Source organism: Eptatretus burgeri, chromosome 1, assembly GCF_056783735.1.
Source record: "Eptatretus burgeri isolate ZD-2024b chromosome 1, Ebu_testis_v1, whole genome shotgun sequence".
In the NCBI taxonomy this organism is placed as follows: Eukaryota; Metazoa; Chordata; class Myxini; order Myxiniformes; family Myxinidae; genus Eptatretus; species Eptatretus burgeri.
This window is the reverse complement of record NC_140961.1, coordinates 86233123-86253802: the sequence shown is the minus strand read 5'-3', so window position 1 is coordinate 86253802 and position 20680 is coordinate 86233123. Positions and strand designations below refer to the sequence as shown.

At 43.5% G+C, this 20680-nt stretch overlaps 1 protein-coding gene across 1 annotated transcript in view; it reads right to left on the bottom strand.

The window, feature by feature from the left end:
* LOC147034897 (uncharacterized) overlaps positions 1–20680 on the bottom strand; it is a 140686-nt gene that overhangs the window by 98269 nt on the left and 21737 nt on the right. The window contains exon 5 of the mRNA XM_085858900.1: positions 8549–8711. The gene's annotated coding sequence lies outside the window, so the exon portion shown is untranslated. The remainder of the gene's footprint in view (positions 1–8548; positions 8712–20680) is intronic.

The window sequence follows — 20680 nt, the reverse complement described above, 5'->3', positions numbered from 1 at the left end:
CAAGCTCTGAATCAGCTGGGAAAAGACTGCAGCTTCCGGGCGGTAAGCGCCGAGGAACACCGAAAGGAAGCGACCCGGGAGGCATTCATCCAAGGACTCAGATCAGCCCACATACGGCAACGCTTACTAGAGAAAGCGCAACCCACTCTTGACAAGGTAGTCGATCAGGCTCGAGCGATGGATACGGCTCAGCAGCAATCTGAGTCATTTGGGACACCGATGCTGCTCATGAACGCTGCTACGATGGGAACTCAAGGAACCCCACTGGCACAGACACAGCCAGACATAGGTGATGGAGAAACACCCGAGGAGCCGGATACCCAGACCTCGTCAAACTCCTCAGCAACTGCTCCGGTTGGTAAATGCTTCTTTTGTGGGTACAAAAGGCATCCTCGTCAAAAATGTCCCGCCAGAGATGCCACATGCATGAATTGCGACAAGAAAGGGCATTATGCCAGGGTATGTAAATCTACTCTAAGGAGAAATAAACCCACTTCTGCGGCTCTCTACTCGCAAAATAAATTGACTGCAGCCTCCCCGGGGAATCTATCCAAGGCTATCATCAACGTACGAATTAACGGGCATATGGCTGAGGCACTGATTGATACCGGTAGCTCTGAAAGTTTCGTCAACAGCTCGCTAGTGAAGGGCAGGAAATGGGTAATCCACCCGACTGACAATACGGTATGCATGGCCGCCACCTCACTACAATCCCGCGTACGAGGGTACTGCAATGTTGAATTGGACGTAAAAGGGTACACGCATCGGGATGTAAAGGTGCTGGTGCTTCGTGATTTGTGCGCAGACGTAATTCTGGGTCATAATGTCCTCAAGCAGCACACGAGCGTCGAAATACCCTTTGGAGGAAGCAAGCCTCGTCTAATTTTAAATGCGCTGACCACCGCGGAGGTGACGTCCCCCAGCTGTTCGCTAACTTGTCGCCGGTCTGCAAACCGATAGCGATCAAATCGCGGCGATATACCACTGCTGACATGAATTTCATCACTTCGGGAAACCAAGCGATTACTGGAGGAGGGAATTATAGAACCGAGCGATTCGCCATGGCGCGCACAGGTGTTAGTAACCAGCAGTCAGAACCATAAGAAACGGATGGTTGTCGATTATTCCCCAAACGGTCAATCGCTTCACCCAACTCGACGCCTACCCCCTGCCGCGCATAGATGAGATGGTCGAACGCGTGGCCAATTATAAGGTATTCAGTACCATCGACTTGCGAAGCGCCTATCATCAAATTCCCATCCGAGAGGAAGACAAACCGTACACTGCATTCCAGGCAGGGCGGCGCCTCTACCAGTTCAGAAGGATACCATTCGGTGTCACGAATGGAGTAGCTTGCTACCAACGGGTTATGGACGACATCATCTCAGATGAAAACCTCGAAGACACTTTTGTTTACGTGGATAATGTCACAGTGTGCGGTAGGGATCAGAGGGAACATGATAGGAATCTGGACAGATTCTTGAGCATTGCTGGAAAATATAATCTGACTCTCAACTACGAGAAATGCGTATTCTCGGCAAGGTCAATTGACCTTCTCGGCTACACAATAGCCGACGGCACAATTAAGCCTGATCCTGAGCGATTGCGCCCGCTCCGTGAGCTTCCACCACCTCAGGACTTGCAAACAACGCGCCGGGTGATCGGGATGTTCGCTTACTATGCAAGATGGATTTCGCAATACTCCGAGAAAATACATCCCCTAGTGCATTGCAAAAACTTTCCACCAGATGCCGCTGTCGTAAAAGCTTTCCACAATCTCAAGGATGATATCAGTAAGTCCGTGGTTTGAACGATCGACAGCGCGTTGCCCTTCGTGGTGGAGACCGACGCATCAAATCACGCCATAGCTGCTACACTTAATCAGTCTGGGCGGCCGGTCGCGTTCTTCTCGAGAACTCTCTCTAGAAGCGAGCAGAGACACTCGGCAATAGAGAAGGAGGCGTACGCCATCGTCGAAGCGCTGCGTAAATGGAGACATTATTTACTGGGAAACCACTTCACGCTCGTTACGGACCAACGATCCGTGGCTTTCATGTTTGATGGGAAAAATAACGGCAAAATTAAGAATGAAAAAATTATGAGATGGCGGATAGACCTAGCTTGCTACAGGTACGACATTGTTTACCGGCCCGGGAAAGAAAACCCTGCTGCAGATACCTTCTCCCGGGTCTACAGTTCGGCAACAATCAGTCAGGCTTTGCAAGACCTCCATGTGTCTCTGTGCCACCCAGGGGTAACCAGGATGGCACATTTCGTACGCAGACAAAATCTTCCCTATTCTGTTGAAGATATTAAACAAATGAATGCTTCATGCCCTGTTTGTGCTGAACTAAAACCCAGATTCTATGGCGCGGCTTCTGGCAGACTGATCAAGGCTACTTCCCCCTTCGAGAGACTAAACATCGACTTCAAAGGGCCCCTACCGACCGAAACAGACAACAGATACATATTCACCGTTGTTGATGAATATTCAAGGTTCCTTTCGGCGTTTCCATGCTCGGATATGACCTCGGGCACTGTCGTAAAATGTCTCTCTGACCTCTTCGCTATGTTTGGGAGACCTTCGTACATACATTCAGACAGAGGGCCGTGTTTCATGTCGGCCGGGCTAAACAATTCCTATTAGAGCACGGCATAGCAACTAGTCGAACGACGGGTTACAACCCACAGGGAAACGGGCAGGTGGAACGGTATAATGGAGTAATTTGGAAAGCCGTAACTCTGGCGCTGAAATCGAGAGGACTGGGCCCCGAGCGATGGGAGGTTACTCTTCCTGACGCTCTGAATTCCATACGCTCTTTGCTCTGCACGTCCACAAATGCCACTCCTCACGAACGTATGTTTACTCACCAACGCACGTTATGTTGACGGTCAAACGGTGCCCAACTGGCTGACCCACCCCGGTACAGTGTTCATGAAACGCCCGGTACGACAAAGCAAGTATGAACCCCTGGTGGAGGGGGTCGAACTCATTGACACTAATCCAGAGTATGCTCATGTCAGGCTCCCGGATGGCAGGGAGACCACTGTGTCGGTTCGCCATCTGGCTCCCTCAGGTACTCCTCCCGCCGGTACACCACCTTCTGGCACTCCTCCTTCTGACATTTCCCCCCCAGGAACTCCGCCAGGGCGACGGGGCTGCCGCGTTCCACCCGAGAGCGATCGAGGAGTCATCCCCGGCACAAGTCGAGGCTCACCAAGAGGATCGAGTCTCCCTCAAGTGAAACTGCCGTTTACTCCCGGAGAGGTCGACGAATAAGGCCCCCTCGACGACTCAATCTGTAAAGGGGATTATCGGCATTCTCGCTGCTCATGCTCCTATATGCCCATTATATCATATATCGATGCTCATTTCCATGCTCCTACAACTCAAAATAATCACTGCTTGGCATGTATGCTTCTGTGGATCTATTAGTCCGCGTTGCTTGAAATGTATACTCCTATAGTGCTAAAGCAATCATGGTGTGTAAGATGGGCCCCTAGTTACATTTTAAAGGTGGGGAGAATGTGGTGAATTAACGTGAATCGAGGGACATGACGCGGGATCACATGTTGTGCGTCTCGCGTATAAGGGGATGTCTCTGCGGCACGAGTGATTGTCCCCGGGGCATTGCTATTGACATCGGCTGTCCACTTGATGCTCGTTAACTGAAGGTGCTCATTGACTGGTGAGAATGGAGATTATATCGAACTCCGTGCTTACGTGGATTTAGTCTGCAATGGTTAACTGCACATGTATACGTTACTGCTTATGTACTCCTAGCTGAACCTGTATTTCCTGGTGTGCCCACAGAAGCGGCTCCAATCAAATGGAATAAAGCCTAAACTCTGAAGGTTCATCTCTCGCTCTCATTTCAACCCCCTTCTGGTAAAACTACCAAAATCATGAATCACTGCTCACTTTCACTCTTTCATTCCTCTTTTTTCCCGCCTTTGAAATAAACTCCCTCACTCTATTCTTTCCCATTCTTCCCTCCAGACTTTCAAAACAGCTGTTAATCGCCACCTCTTATCATCTCCCATCCAAATCCTCGATCTTTTCTACCCCCGATAATCCACCCAAGCCCACTTCCTTCAATCCCCCTGCTTTCCTTTCTGAAAGTCCCTGTAATGTCCATCTTCTCTTCCCCATGTTCCCCGTCCCATCCCCATCCCTCTCCCTTCCACAGTTTACCAAATGTGTCTGTTCCCCACTGTTTTGTCCCTTTCACTCCCGCCCCTCTTGTCTTATGCCACCTTGCTGTGCGTTGTGTGTTTGCTCTCATACGAACCTCGACAAGGTATACAAAAAAACATATATTCTTGTGACTTCTCCAAAGCAGCAACTTGTTTTAGCCCAACCTTCCTTGTATAATAGGTCTTGTGACACTCCTGGTCTAATTTGGTTCCAACAGCGCATAGACTTGTCAAACTTGTGCCACTGGGCCCAGGTTTTTCTGCATTCATTTCCTTTGTTTCCTCCTCTCCTTTGTTCTCCAAACAGACAAACAGACAGACAGGTTGACTGTGCTGCCCCTTGTGTTGTGACAGACTATTACTCCATCTAGTGGTGTATGTCACAACTAATGACTTCAAATAGAGAACTGTAGGACATGTTTTTTTAAAATTAAAACCCAAGCATATGTTTGGATTATCATTACAAGAATTTATTTTGGAACAAAAAATTTACTTATAATTACTAATTTATGAAAAGAATAATCTAAGTTGTTCCATTACCTCAATTAATGCCCCCTGCATATTCACCATTTTTGGTCAAAGTGGCATTTTCAACTTCCTACAGATAGAAACATATGCATTTATCAGGCATTCTGATAACAGATCCTTCAATTTCATATGCCAGTTTATAAATATCTGCAGTATCACTTTGCTGGAGTGTTCAGTTTCAGATTTATAAGCTCATGAATATGAAAAAAGTGAATAATTGCAAAAAAAAAACGTGCATGGAAATAAAAATTTATTTTAATATGAAGCCATGGGCGTTAGATAAAATTATTCGGTCAGTGGACACATCTTATATGAGGCAATCTTTCGAAAAAAAATTAAGATACTAAACCCCGAGCCACATGGTCAAACCAGGGGACAAAATTGGTCCATTTTAGAGCCCTCGGAGGCAAGGGCTTATGGTAAAACTTTTATAATTCATCACCTAACTGTATTATCCCAACAAAAATGTATCTATGGATAGATAATGACCCTCTAATCACTGTGTTATGAGAAAAAAATTCTAAGTTGTTCCATATTTTCAGGAGGGCTACTATAGTTTCACCTTATTTTACGTCGTTTTGGCCCAAAAGCAATTTTTAGCTTCCTACAGAGTGAGAAATATGCATCCCAGAGGCTATCTGATGCCATAATTGAAAAATTTGGATGCCAATTAGTAAATATTTGCAATATAAGCTTTCTAGAGGAGTCCATTAGAAAATTATAAGTCCCTGAAGTTGAAAAAAAAAGCGTTTTTCACATTTGGCATTTTTAGGGCCAAATTTCAAAGGTCCCTAGAGATAGATATTTTTTAAACTATGAGGAATTGAAAGCTAATCTTTTGCATGGTGGGTAGAGCCATATAGATCTACATTTCATAATTTTTCCAGCAAAATCTGAGGAGGTGACCTGGGGAGGTTTTTGAAATTTAGGTGAGTTGGCACGGAATGACCCATGTGTGCAAATGTACACACGCATAAAATACATAAAAACGACAAACACAAAGGGTCTGATTGGCTTCCAGATTTGGCTTCTGGTCCAATAATATGACCATCACAAGCTATAGTAGCATTGACATCATCACTGACCTGGTCCACAAAAGCTCCTTCCAAAGTGTGTGTGGGTTCTAGGTCCAAAACCTTTTTCACTTCTCTCTCTTCAGAGTTTTTTCTTGAGTTAAAATGATCCATCACCACACATGAAGGAAACTGATTAGGAATCTCCTTCTCGAGCTGTGACATGTTACTCTCTCCAATAAGGTCATCCACCATCTGCGGATTAATCAAGACTCTACCACCAGCTAAATGATTTTCGATGATAAAAGAAACTCCCTCAACAGGAAGCATAGACTCTAAGCCTACAGTAACAAGTCCGGATACCAACTCCAACTCCAATTCCAGGTTAACCACCTGAAGAAGTGCATTACCAAAAGCACCAACTCCTTGTAGCAGTACACTGGTACCCGTCACCATTCTCTCAGATAGCAGCAAAATGCTCTCTAGCATTAAAGACTGAGATGTTACCTTGTCTCTCAATACTTTAACAGGTTGCTGATTTGCACCGTCGCCTACAGCTGGCACAAAACCCTCTGAAACGAAAGGCTTATATCCCTCATTAATATAACAAGCACGTGCCCATACATACGTGGCAGTATGTGCGTGGCCGTACTTGCAAAAAAAAACAAAAAAACTTTCAAACCGCGTGCCAGAAACAACAACCACACAGGCCGTTCCTTCGCTCTCGTAAACAACGACTGGATTGGGGCATTGTGTTTATCTATAAATGCGCATAAGAAAGAGAAATTATTACAATACAGTAAGTCATCACTATCCGGAAGTCCGTACGTTGTAACCCGTAATGGGGAACACAGCTGAGGATCTCTTCCCCAACGGCCATGCCTACGCAGCAACGTGTCCTGTCATTGGTTTGGTAAATAAATGGCCATAACTTGGGAACCACTTGTCCGATTAATATCAAACCTTGAAAGGCACATACTCAGGTCCCCAGCAATATACCTGGTAAGTTTCAATTAGATCGGACCAGTGGTTGGCAAGAAACAGCGGTAACAGACACACACACACACACACACACACACACACACACACACACACACACACACACACACACACACACACACACACACACACACACACACACACACACACACACACACACACACACACACACACACACACACACACACACACTGCTGGAATTATAGATAGATGTCTGATTCTGGCATCACATCTTTCTTGGATGTCCCTTTAACAGTCACTGTCTGCAACAGGTGGTTCTTAACATTAACAAGTGCAGTTGAAGCACCTTGCTGATGTTTACTTTGGTTTCTTTCCACCATATGACACTGAGATGTTATGTGTCCTTTCTTCTTGCAATAAGAACAAATAAGCACAGATGGATAATTATCTGTGTAAGTTCACTGAAAATCATGAAAATTTACTTTCTGGTGGGCAAGCTTGAAAAATCCTACTTGGCATGCAAGTTTTCCAGATAACTTTTAGGTAAGGGTTTTACTCCCTGATGAGGTTTACCACAACCCTCCAGGTTAAATTTATTTGGAAAATGCAGTTTGTGAAAATGGATTTTGTGAGTCAAAGCATAACCATTAGTAATTGTTGCTGCAGTGTGCAATTCGTCTACCATTTGTTTGTTCGTCCAAATGCGTCCGAATGTCAGAATGCATGCACTGCTTAAACTCCTCCACCAACATCAACTGCCTTCATCTGTCAAAGTCGTTCATAATTTCCTTGGAACTGCACCACCTATCAAACAAAATCTCTTTTTCCCGAGCAAACTCCATATGCGTTTCACTCTTTCTTCCTACACTGCCTGAACTTCTGCCTGTAAGCATCTGGAACTAATTAATAGGCTTTAATAATAGCAGTTTTTACCTTGTCATACTCTGCACACAAGTCACTAGGTAAAGAAGAGTAAATATATTGAGCCTTTCCTACAAAAACAATTTGCAATAACAGAGTCCAAGTCTCCTTAAGCCATTGCCAGGTTTGTGCCATTTTTTGAAAAAAAAAAAAAAAGAAGTACTCATCTACAGTACTTCTCTCTCATTAAAGTGTGGAATGAGTCTCACATGCCTGGTAATGTCCCAATACTAATGTGGTTTTAATTCCTTTCTCTATTTCCAATTCACTTTACTTAATCTGTCCCTGAATCTCCAGTTCCGTAATCTCCATTTCTTTAATCTGTTCTCTCTCCCGAAGCTCAAATTCTCTTCATCCTTCTCTTTCCCGAATCTCCAATTCATTTATCTTGTGTTCCCTATCTTGCTCTAGGGCTAGGCTCTGTAGCTCCAATACCTTTATCTTCTATTCCCTTTCCTGCTCTTGGTTTCGAAGCTCCATTTCCGTTATCTTATCCTCCCTTTCTTTTGCTATTTATTTTTTCTACATCTCCAATTCTTTTAGCTTTAAATCATTTTATTTTAACTCCAACTCTAATTTTCACAATTCCACATTCTCACTCTTTTCATCCCTCAATAACTCTGTGGTACAATTAAAATTTTGGGGCTGCCAATTGTCAAAACAAACCCGACAACAGTCATAAGCCTTCCTCGATGCTAGGGGGATGCTTAATAAAAGGTTAGGTGGGATTTGTTAAACACGAGTCCATTTCTTTCAGGTTACATTTTTCACTGGCTTGATTGCTCTCCTTCTCAAGGACTTGGTATCCATATTAAAGACTCTACCTTTAGCTTGTGAAAATTCCCTTGAAAGTGGCTCTCACGAGTTTATGCGTTTCCATCTTGCTCTTCTAGATTCAACAACATATCTCTTCTTTCGATATCGCTCACCTTCCTTTCTGTCTTGTACCATGCTTGATGTGATCTCAGACAGTAATGGCAGGGCAATTTTTGCTCCACCCTTCTGCACACTTCATGGCATTTGGTGACCACAATGTTCACCACAAGGAATGGCTGGAACACTCTCACAATGCTGACACTCCTGGTATCGATACTGTGGAAGTAAAATAATTAATTCCATCTTGTGAAATATGAGCATGGACATTTTGGTAATAGAAAGCTCTATGGATCACATGACTATTGCAAAGCACTAGTGTTTCTGTATTAATCACACTGAAACAAATATTTTTCACATTGAGATAAGTGTTCTTTGCCTACAAATTATGCACTCATTTCTCTTTATTTTTGCTTTTAAAGCATATGGAAGTATAAAATGTTTTATAAAGTATAGTCTAAAATCACTCCGTAAAGAATGGTTCACATGTGCTAAATTGAGATAATTATTTCAATTGTCTGCAGGATAATTATGCTTATCAGTTCTCTCACAATGACAAAGTCAGACCTTATTAAATTTGCAGAGTCAATACTGACAGGCCACAAGTAAATGGAATAGAATCTAAGTTCACTATACTGTGGTCTTGTTAATTACCTATAAACTGATATATCTTTCCCATTTCAAAGCTCAGGATCATTGATTAACCAATATAATAATAATGAATATATAATCCCCATATTGGCCCAAGTAAATCTGAACCTGGGAAGGGGTCATGTTGTTAGTCCATGCTTAGTTAAAGGAAATATGTACCCATCTGTTATGTTTGCTACTCTTACATATACTTGATAATGGATCATGGCACACTGAAGGCTGTTTTGTACATGAATAGATATAGAATGTTAATTGACGATGAAACAATATAATCTTCAACTTTTCACTTGGTTCGCAAATTGGGGAGAACTACTTTGATGACGCCGAAGAGTCTAGCCCCCAAAGGCATTGGCCTCATTAACTCTGGCCTCCCATTCAATTGCAAAGTTGTACAAACATGAACTCTGTCATCCCATTGTCCTCTTATCAAAAAGGAGTCTTATCGAACTGCAGAGGTCATGGACCTCTGATTGTTCTGCAGAATCTGCGCAAACCAGATACTCCATCTGCATGACAAGATAAATGCTTATCATTGCCGAAAGTAAATTAAGGTTATCTGTGCATACACTCCCCTGAAGGAAGACACGCATTCTTTCACAGCACTCTCTGCATTAATTATGCACAAGATTGTTTTCTCTTTGCTTAAAGAACCTCGTGTGCAAACAAAGCTTTCTTGCAGTCTGGTATCGATTAACCAAGTGCCCTGACACCTGCCAATTTTCCAATTGTATAAAAGGCCATGTATTCTCGCTCAGAGGCAGAGATCTGCTTGGACTCTTGAGACAAGCTCTTATTTCCACATATGTGTTGGGAATCGTACCTTTTTCTATTAGCTTTGTTTTTCAAGTCATTATATGTTTTTGCAGGCTTGGTGTTAATCAAACTATACTCTTGGCTGGCTGCTTGGGAAAAAGGACAATTGGAACAGTGTATGCAGAAAATATGATTGTCATTAACCTTGAGTAATCCAGAGGAGCACTGTGGGAGCAGGGCGAGGGAGTGAACCATTATTTCCTCTTACTGTATCTCTACTTATGTTTCACCATTCTTGTAATGAAATGAGCCAACTGCCTTGCAGCTGGTTGGGTTGAAAGGACAAATAGTGAGATAAACATTTGTCCAAAGATAAAACCGAGTACATAAGGAGGTGATAAAACCGTCTCAGACAGTGACGGCACCCTCCGAGCATATGTTTCTGGTGTTTGCCGTGCTCCGTGTACACGTACCTTGATGGATAATAAAAAGCTTTCTCTCAAGTACATCATCTGTCTTCATACCTTGGTAAAGGGTGAGTCGTTTACGACATATGTGTGTTTGTATAATAATCGATCTGTTAAATGATAAAGGGTTTTCTCTTTTGGTTGGAAATCTCCACCACAATACCTATAATTTCTCAATGTCTCAAAATCTCGCCCAAATTGTCTCCTCTCCCACCCATTTTCCTGAACGTGCCTCTGATGGAAGATACTTGCTTTGTCTCTTTTTTGTGTTTTAACCCTGGTGACTGTGTTGCCAAAGTCCTGCCTCCAATTAGTAACTTGGATCATTCCACTGTTTCTCTTTGTGTCTTTTACTCCTCATTCTCAACTCCAGTGCATCTTTTTCACTGTACCATGTTTCAATTTGGGAAAGCAGATTGGGATGGATTTCGTTCATTTCCTGCTGGTGTGCCATCGACCGCAGCTTTTAGTGCTGGTCCTGATAGATCTGCTGAGGAAATATCCCAATGGATTTGCACTGGTATGGACATTTATATTCTCTCATGTATCTATCAAGTGGAGGTTCATTCCCAGTCATGGTTCACTCTGTCTTGTGCATCAGCAATTGCTCATCGCAACCACTATTTTATGAAGTACTATGTGCAAGGGTCTCTGGAATCCAACTGTCTGTTTCACAAAGCAAGTAACCTCTCTGAAATAGTTTTTGAGGATGCCAAGCAGCAATATGCAGCTTCTGTTGCCAATTCCATTGCGACTCAGTGGCTTTGCTCTCAGGACTTTTGGTAGATTTCAACAGTGTAGTCAACCACAATAAACCTTCTATACCTCCTCTTTTTCATGGAGGTGAGGTTGTTACTTCACCTCTGGACAAAGCTTATCTCTTTTCAAATCACTTTGATTCAAATTCTACCCTCAATGATCAGGGACACCCTCTTCCTGATTTTTCATCCCATACAGACTCTGATATTCCTGTTCCATTCATCACTCCACTTTGGATATCTTGAAAGCCTTTGATAAAGTGTGGCACAAGGGTTTGCTCCACAAGCTTCAGTGGTATGGTGTATCTGGAATGATGCATTGAATCATTTTGGCTTTCTTGACAAATCGCAAGATGAAGGTGGTACTTGAGGATCAATCTTATCCTGCTTGCTCCATTAATTGTGATGTTCCACAGGGCTCTGTCCTTGCTCCCACCATATTTCTTGTTTATATCAATGATCTTCCTGAAAATGTTTTGTCTCAACTTGCCATGTGTGTTGATGACTCTTCACTTTACTGTACATCTGCTGATTCACTCAGCACCAACATTTTTCATAATGATGTTGGAGTTTTGCTGGATAATGATTTAGAGAATGGGTTGAAGTGAGGGCATGATTGGCTGGTAACTTTTAATGCAAAGAAAACGAAATTGTTGTCCACACGTCACTCTAGAAAGAGGTATTTCCCTTCTTTGCACATGGGGTCTCCAACCTTAACAGAATCATTTGAGCTTTGGCTTCTTGGTCTGGACATCTCCAACTTCCATTTGGATAGGTATATTTCTGGTATTGCTAAGAGTGCTTTCAAGCGAGTCGGTTACCTCTATCGAGCACAGAGGTATTTACCTCCTGATGCTGTTTAATACCTGTATAAGACAACTACACGTCCCCTCATGGAGTACTGTTGCCACATTTGGGCTGGAGTACCAGTCTATCACTTATCTTTACTTGATAGACTCCAGAAACGCATAGTTAATCTGGTTGGTGCGGAGAAGGGTTTAACTCTTCAACCACTCTCTCACCGTCGGTCAGTTGCCACTCTTAGTTTGTTCTACAGATATTTGCAAATGTTCAGTTGGACTTTCTAACCTTGTTCCTCCTGTATTAGTGTTTGGACACAAGACTCGGTTTGCCATCTTTGGACACCCATGTACTAAAGCTGATCCAAAGTACAGATAGTTTTATCCGTCATGCTGTCTCACTTTAGAATTCACGACCTTTGACGTGCTTTCCATTATCCTATGATCTACATAGCTTTAAGAGAAATGTCAATTCCTACTTCCTACATCGTTGAGATTCCATCACATTTTTCCTGACTTCTAAACACTTCTTCTACCTTGGATGTTTTCTTGCTATTTTCCTCTTTCTTTTGTTTTGTCCTTATCTTTATCTAACCTTCCCTGAGCCCGGGGGTCGGCAACCTGCGGCTCTTTAAGGAATCGATAAAATCCCCTTTTTCTCATTATAAATTAATTTTCAGAAAAATCTTTGTGAGTGTCGTGAAAGGATAAAATAATACTTGAGAACGTTGGCAGTGATAAACAGGAAAATACATCCGATTCCCGACGAATTCTGCGAGCAAGACGTACACGTTGTGCTCCACGCACTGCCTGCTCTCCATTACATGGTTATTTTCGTCATCTTGTCGGCAATATTATTGCTTCAACCTGTTTCACAGCCTCAGTTTACCATTCGAACCGCCTTCTAAAAAGTTAGCGACACTCTGGTTGTGAGGGATGTTCAAGAGGTATTCGGAATGAGATTGTCACGCCCAAGAAACGGTGTGTGTGTGTGTGTGTGTGTGTGTGTGTGTGTGTGTGTGTGTGTGTGTGTGTGTGTGTGTGTGTGTGTGTGTGTGTGTGCGTGTGTGTTGTTCGTTGTTATCTTCATGTAGGGGTTCCAGAAAGTGGAACGGTGCCCTCCCAGGTCTCAATGTGTGTGTGTGTGTGTGTGTGTGTGTGTGTGTGTGTGTGTGTGTGTGTGTGTGTGTGTGTGTGTGTGTGTGTGTGTGTGTGTGTGTGTCTGTGTGTGTATATACGTGCACACACAGAGATTTCACTCCATGGTGGACATCAGCTCACTTTTTAATGGCCTCAACAGAAAGCTGCAAGGAAAGGGAAACACAGCTCACTTGCTTTTAGAAGAGGTGATCTCATTTGAGTGAAAACTAGCATTGTTTGTGAGAGACATGGATATGGGCTTGCTGGCTCATTTCCCATCACTGAAACAATTCAAACAGGAGACAAACTATGAACTTGACACCGAGAGCCTAAAAAAATGTGAAACTGGGAATGCAAGAAGCTTTCGCAGGGCGATTTCAGGAATTCAGAAAGGAAAATGCAACTTTATCGTTTGTGTTGAAACCCCTTGAAGCAGACACTTCTGCACTCAACTTTTCAGCATTTACAGGAGTAGACGAAGCAGAACTAGAATTTGAACTGGCCTATTTGCAGGACAAGGACATGTGGAGTTCTAAATTCAGAGGCTTAGTGACCAAACTCGAAAATCTAGAAAGGCACAGATCTACCCTGGCACTTCAACATAGATGGGCTGAAATGCGTGGCCTTAAAAAAACAAGACCAAATTGCGTTCCCAGTTTGGAATTCTTTCCCACCAACCTACAGGAACATAAAGAGATATTAATTTGGCATTCTGTCCATCTTCAAATCGACTTACCTGTGTGAGCAAGCATTTTCAAGTATGAATTTCATAGAAAGCATATGGAGAAAGCAATTGAACGAGGTGAGTTTAAAGTCCGGCTTGAAAATGAAAATTATAGTGCACTGTCCAAACATCGAACGACTCTTCAAAGAAACTCCACAGCAGAAATCACACGAAACTGGAAGGGCACTCGGTAGAGCGCATACATCCGCCACACAATGCCTGATCCAGTAGAACATACTGTATCAGGCCAAATACATTTTTGAATTATCATGATATGTATATGTATATACAGTCAATCCCCGCTTCATCGCGGTTCACCTATCGCGCCCCCGGTTCATCGTGGGTTTTCCCTTGGAACGTAACTAATTTTTTCTGCGGATTCCCCCGGTCCATCGCAGTAATAATATATAAAATATAAATTATTTAAGCGATAAATTATAACGCGTGGTGCTCGACCAGTCACACAACGCAAGAGACAAAGTTTCGCTTGTGAACTTCGAATATTTTCTACGTTTTTTTCTCCAAGCCCCACGATGCCGCCCAAACGCCCTGCATCTTCTAAGGCTTCTAGCAAGGAACCGAAGTGCCAGAGGAAGGTCCTTGGACGCTCCAGGAGAAGGTTAAGGTAAAGGTGCTCGATATATGCTTCGGGAAGGAAAAAGGTTTGCCGCCGTTGGACGAGCACTGCTCATACCCAGCACCTCAAAACCGACCAGACCAGACGAGTCGATCTCCGGCACCTCAAACCCAATCACTCCCAAACCGACCAGACCAGACGAGTCGATCTCCGGCACCTCAAACCCAATCACTCCCAAACCGACCAGACCAGACAAATCGATTTTTTGGGGAGGCGTCCATTCATCAGGGATTTTCACTTAGCGCGGGGAGGTTTGGAACGTAACCCCTGTGAGAAACGGGGCATTACTGCATATATACATATATATACATATATATATATATATATATATATATATATATATATATATATATATATATATATATATATATATATATATATATATATATATATAGTTACAGTTGTGGAATTCACAGATCACCATTCAGGTTCCCCGAAGATCAGTTATGTCGATAAGTGTGTGTCCAGATAGATTTCCCCACCGATGTCTAACGGGAAATTATTCGTGAGCCGGGCTGTGCAATCTTGAGGTAGTATTATTCTTTTCTATCTTTATTTTAAACATCTCCTCACCACCTTAAACAACAACCGCCAACATATCCTCACCACCTTTGCGACAACCGCCAACATCCCCTCACAACATCAACAAACAAACAACATCTCCTCACCTTCATCTTCACAGATGCCGCCATCTTTTCGCCAGCAACGGCATTCCACGGACGAGCGGCATCTCTGCCGACAGACACGGGGACTCCCTCGTTGAGGCGAGGGCTGGTGATTTCTGCCACGTCCGCTTTCTCTGCATTTGATGGCAAGATCGGTTCAAAATGACAAAAGGGGCGGAGCCAGCGGGGGGTGAAGGGTCATAGGTGAAAGACCAAACACCCCCCCCCAAACCCCATAAAAGGCGGGATTGAGGCCCCGGGAGTTGAGTTGGGTACGAGTCTGGGTTCGTGGTCCAGTTGAGGAGTCTGAGTTTGTCTGGAGTCTAATTCATGGTCCAGTCTGGGTTCGGAGTGGAGCTCGGAGTGGAAGTCGAAGTGGAAGTCGAAGTGGAGCCTGGAGTCCAGCCAAGCCTGCAGTGCTGTGCGGAAGTGTGGGTCGGTGGAGGCAGCCGGAGAGAAGTTGCCAGCCAGCGGCGTAGCGGTCCGACTGACCCTGAGGAGTGAGCGGGCTCTTTAGAGAGCATCAACTCCAAAAGAGCAAGGTCCGTTCGCTCCTCTGAGGCATCGTCAGCTTGGCCGGATCGACCAGGCCGCATGGCTGGGCCTGGACCAACCAAGCTGGATGCCAGCTGCCATGTTGATGAGACATCGAGGGTCGCCCAGCGAGTCACCACGAGGGTGACAGGAAACCAGCACGGTCTCACGGAGCTCCTTCGGTCTCCACAGCTCCGCGGAACATTAAAGGCCTACGGGCCCTGTTCTTTCTTGTTCTTTTCTGGGGTTTATGCATGGAAGCCTTGTCCATAAGTAGAACTGTTAAGTGCCTGTACATTACGTAATAAATAGACAACGGCTGTAGATTATTCTTCCTCGTGTCTTGTCCCTTACCCCCATTGCTTCATTGCTTGCATACGTGTGTAAAATTAATGTCATTGAATATTCACCTGCTCGTTGTGTCCCTTCCTCCATTGAGCTACCGTAATTGCATTCAGAATAATAGCTGGCTTTTAATAGCTGATAAGATAATCGAGTCTGACGGGGCTTGGCGATAATAAACTGCTCGGCAATCGCAAAACGGCTCGTGTCCGTACGGGTCCCATCGAGGTGTAAATGCCCGGCATTTCTGTCTGCGCGAATACTTAGGTAAATCGACAATTCGGCGATCAACCCTGTCGCGCGTGGACAGAAGAGTTGGCTGATTTACGGTGTGGTTAAAAACACACGCGTAGCTGGATTTCGGCGATGATCCGAAAGCTGCGACGAGGATTACCACGGTCGGTGGGCGCGTGCAGCCGCAAATTGGCTAAAAGCGGTTGCCCGCACGCCGGCGTGGTGAGAACTACAACAATGTGTGTGTGTTTGTGCGTGTGTGTGTGTGTGTGTGTGTGTGTGTGTGTGTGTGTGTGTGTGTGTGTGTGTGTGTGTGTGTGTGTGTGTGTGTGTGTGTGTGTGTGTGTGTGTGTGTGTGTGTGTGTGTGTGTGTGTGTGTGTAGTTTTTGACCCCATCTCTCAATGGTGAAGAATCACTTAAAAATTGAAAAACTCTTATCTGGATATGAATTTGGATCTTCACCAAAACTGAATCAATTCGTCCTCGTCACATAACCAAACTGTTCACCAAGTTTCCGCGGAATGCTTCTGTAACTTTTTGAGATATCATTCTATACATCATTTTTGGCCCAATCTCTCAATGATGAAGAATCACTCAAAAATTCCAGTAGCTAGATCCGGATCCGGATCTTCACCAAAATCTAATCAGTTCGTCATTGTCACACACCCAACCTGTCCACAACTTTTTGAGATATCCTGCACACAGACAGACAAACAAACAGACAAGCCGGAAGGCGGCCATGGGTCGCTGAGCATCGATGACCTTTGACCCCTGATCTGTGTTAATCTTGTGCAAAGTACTTACGAAACTGCAATCGAATCGGTTTACCCATGTATGAGCAAGGGGGCTTTGAATGGTCATTTTACCCGAACAATGCACTCATTGACCTTTGACCCCTGACTTAGCCGAGATAGATCAATTTGTCATGAAGCAAAGTTGTCGTACTCATCATGTATTATGTACCTATGAACTTTCATTTGTATTGGTTAACCCATGAAGGAGCAAGGGGGATTTGAATGGTCATTTTGCCCGAAAAATGCACTCATTGACCTTTGACCCCTGACCTATCCGAGATAGGTCAATATGTCCTGAAGCAAAGTTGAAGTACTCATTTAGTACTATGTACCTATGAACTTTCATTCGTATCGGTTAATCCATGTAGGAGCAAGGGTGCATTGAATGGTAATTTCGCCCGAAAAATGCACTTATTGATCTTTTTTCAACTTTCTTTTTGAATTTTCGCCTTCAATTTTCACCAATTTTCGGGCATACCCCATTTGTAGGGGCCGCTGCAGGTAAACGATTCCATATATCACAAAAACCGGAATATATTTGGTAGAGCCTCACCTGTAGATGATGCATGCCAAATTTCATAAGCGTACGTGGGATAATGGCTTTCGGAATTGATTTCGCGTGAACGGTACCGATTTTGAAGGTTTTTCGGCTGTTGCTAGGGAAACAAAGTGTCCCTAGCAACCATCACAATTTCCAAAGCACAAGGTCGTAAGATGTACCAACTACCCGAGTTTGGTAAAAATCGGCCCACGTTTACTACCAATTATGCTGATGACAAACGAACAAACAACCAAACAAACATCCAAACAAACAGACAGAATTACTGACAATAAGGGTTACCTATTTCGGTGACCCAACAATAAGGGTCACCTATTTCGGCGACCCAACAATAAGGGTCACCTATTTCGGCGACCCAACAAGCCAGTAGGCGACATGAGTGGTCACTAGACTAAGGCGAATTTTAAATATGTAGAGAAGAGAACACATCAGATGGCATTTTTCCGTTCGTTGTTTCATTTTGGAACATGACGAGCAACTGTCCATTCATCATTTGTGTTCGATTCCCTCACCCTACGTTAGGGAATCCCAACGTGAACGTTCGGGTGAAAGCATATAGTAATATAATTGCATACTAGTCATACAGTTTTTGACGGATCGGACTGTTTTTTTTTTTTACAAAGAGGTTGATTATAGTGCGCATAAAAGCGCAGAAGCCTATTTTTGATTTTTTCAAAAAAAAAAAAATTTCGGATTTTTTCAAAAATTTCAAAGTCCCGTTGCTAGGCAACGGTGGTATCCATAGCAACGGTGCTCAAAAGCATACAACTAGATCCTGGTATGAACCTACCAGTCAAGTTTCATCAAAATCGGTTGACTCATCTGGCCTCCAGAGCTGTCCATTACATACAAACAAACAGACAGATGGAAAACCTGAGTATAAGGGTCGTCTCGCGACCACCCAACACACGGGGTGAAAACATAACCTCCTTCCACCTTCGGTGTCGGAGGTAAATACAGGCGAGCTGACTCGATGTAATGAAGAAAATTCAATGGCCCCTTTCATTGATACCAACTCACTAAACATGTATTGCATTAAAAAAAAAATCAAGGGGTTTGCATTTGTCCTGTTATTCAATTATTGAAATAGGGTTTATGTGCATTGCAGCTCTTTTGATATTGCATTTCTGACTAAATTTGAAAAAAAATGGCTCTTCTTGTAATTTGGGTTGCCGACCACTGCCTTCGCCCCTTACCTAGAGTGGCTTTATGTCTTGTTTGGGGCGATTTCCATAATAAAAAAGGAATGGTGGTTTTGAGACACACACATGAAGAGGGGTTGACTGTGTCTAACTACACATTTAAGCAATGCATGTCTAATGGCACATTTCATTACTTTACACTGATGCTAAACAATGACTAAGGAAATATCTATGCCATAGTAAACATCTTTAAGGCCCAGAAGTAAGGCTGGTGTTGGCTTAACGGTTACAGGTGGCTGTCTTAAGATCCCAAGGTCCTGAGTTTGAGCCACTGTCCTGCTGTTAAATAATACCAGGTGAGATGACTCAGCCTGCTATCCTTCTGAGATTGGCCAAATGAGTACCAGGTTACAGGAAATAGGGGGCACTGCATCAATGGCACAGCCACACTCCCATCAAATGATGCAACCAGCAGCCATAGGCTGCATCTACAATAATAAATGTCAGTGTGTGCAGTCAGTCAGTCAGTCAGTCAGTCAGATAGTGTGTGCGCGTGTCCTCCATAACTCCAAAACCATGAAACCGAACAGCCTGAACCTTTGCATGCATTGCAAGGGAACTCCAAAAGAGAGCACGAGAGAAAATTAGGTGGTTCGGTTAATTAAAACACATCTTTTGAAGATAATTAATGGTCTTACTAAATTATCCTTCATCAAGGTTTCATCCTTGGTCAAGCCCTTTGTCAGCCTTCTGTCATCTCGCTGAGGTCTTAATTTGCCTTTTAGTTTGGCCTGCCCAACATGCCTTGGCTGAGAACAGGCCACAACAGTTTATTAATGGTAAAGCGCTGAAAATGTTTTTTTTTTTTCACTTTCCTCACTCATTTCATCAAATGCCAGATCTTCATACCTATCAATCGCTGGATATATCACAATGCTTATAGACGCCCAGAGATGCCAGTATTCATGGCTTTATTTCATTTCCACACATGTGATAATCTCCAGAATCTCTTATCCTGAGCCAAATTTCAAAATATAACTGCAAAATTGACCTTAGCAGTAGTTCTGACTGCCAAAAAAAAAGTTTCATTTGTCCAATTTGCACATGGTTTGACACTCCACGAGTTTGTGGCTTTATTTAATTTCCGCACATGCGATAACCTCTCTATATCTCTTAATCTAAGCCGAATTTCCCAAATTTAAACTGCGGCATTGACATCAGCAGCAGTTATAACTGCTAAAAAGAAGTGTTCCTTTGTCCAATTTGCACATTGATTGACACTCTGGGCGGTGTTTAATATGACTGATCAGCAATTACTAATTGCTTGCCAAGCCTGCCATTCCTTATCAACTGTTTCATTGAAGTGCTTGCTTGAGTGCTCAAGCCACTTGGCGAGTGCTATACAAGCTGCTTGGATGTTTGTTTGCAAACCATAGCGATACACGGCAAAAGTACTCACACTGGCACTCAGCACAACACATTCAAAAATACATCGATGTGCTTACAAAGTTAAGGCCCCATCTGCCTGTGTTGCACCCCACAGTGTAATGCAGTGCTAAGCCTGCCTTTCCTCATCAACGGATGGATGGACTGGAGGGAAGGATGGAGGAAAGGGATATTATGGGTGAATGGATGGACCAAACCAATGTGTGTAAGCCATGGTGAGACAGAAGACAGCCGTGTCAATTTTTATTTTATTATCATTTTTTAATCACAGCTGTTGTCGCTTTAAAAAAAAAGATTACAAATTGACATTCAACAAAATGTTAGGTGATGATAATGTAAATTAGGTACATATGTATACATGTGTTCCATTGTCTTAGTTAAATCTGACAAAAGTGGAAAATGGAACCTTCAACTCAGAGCGGTCATGTTGATCACCATCCGGAGATGCACCCCCTGGTGGAGTACTTTTTAGATTATTTGGGGAGAGTTCTTTCCAAAACCAAAGTTCATTACAGATGCTGCAGACAAGTGAATGGCAAAC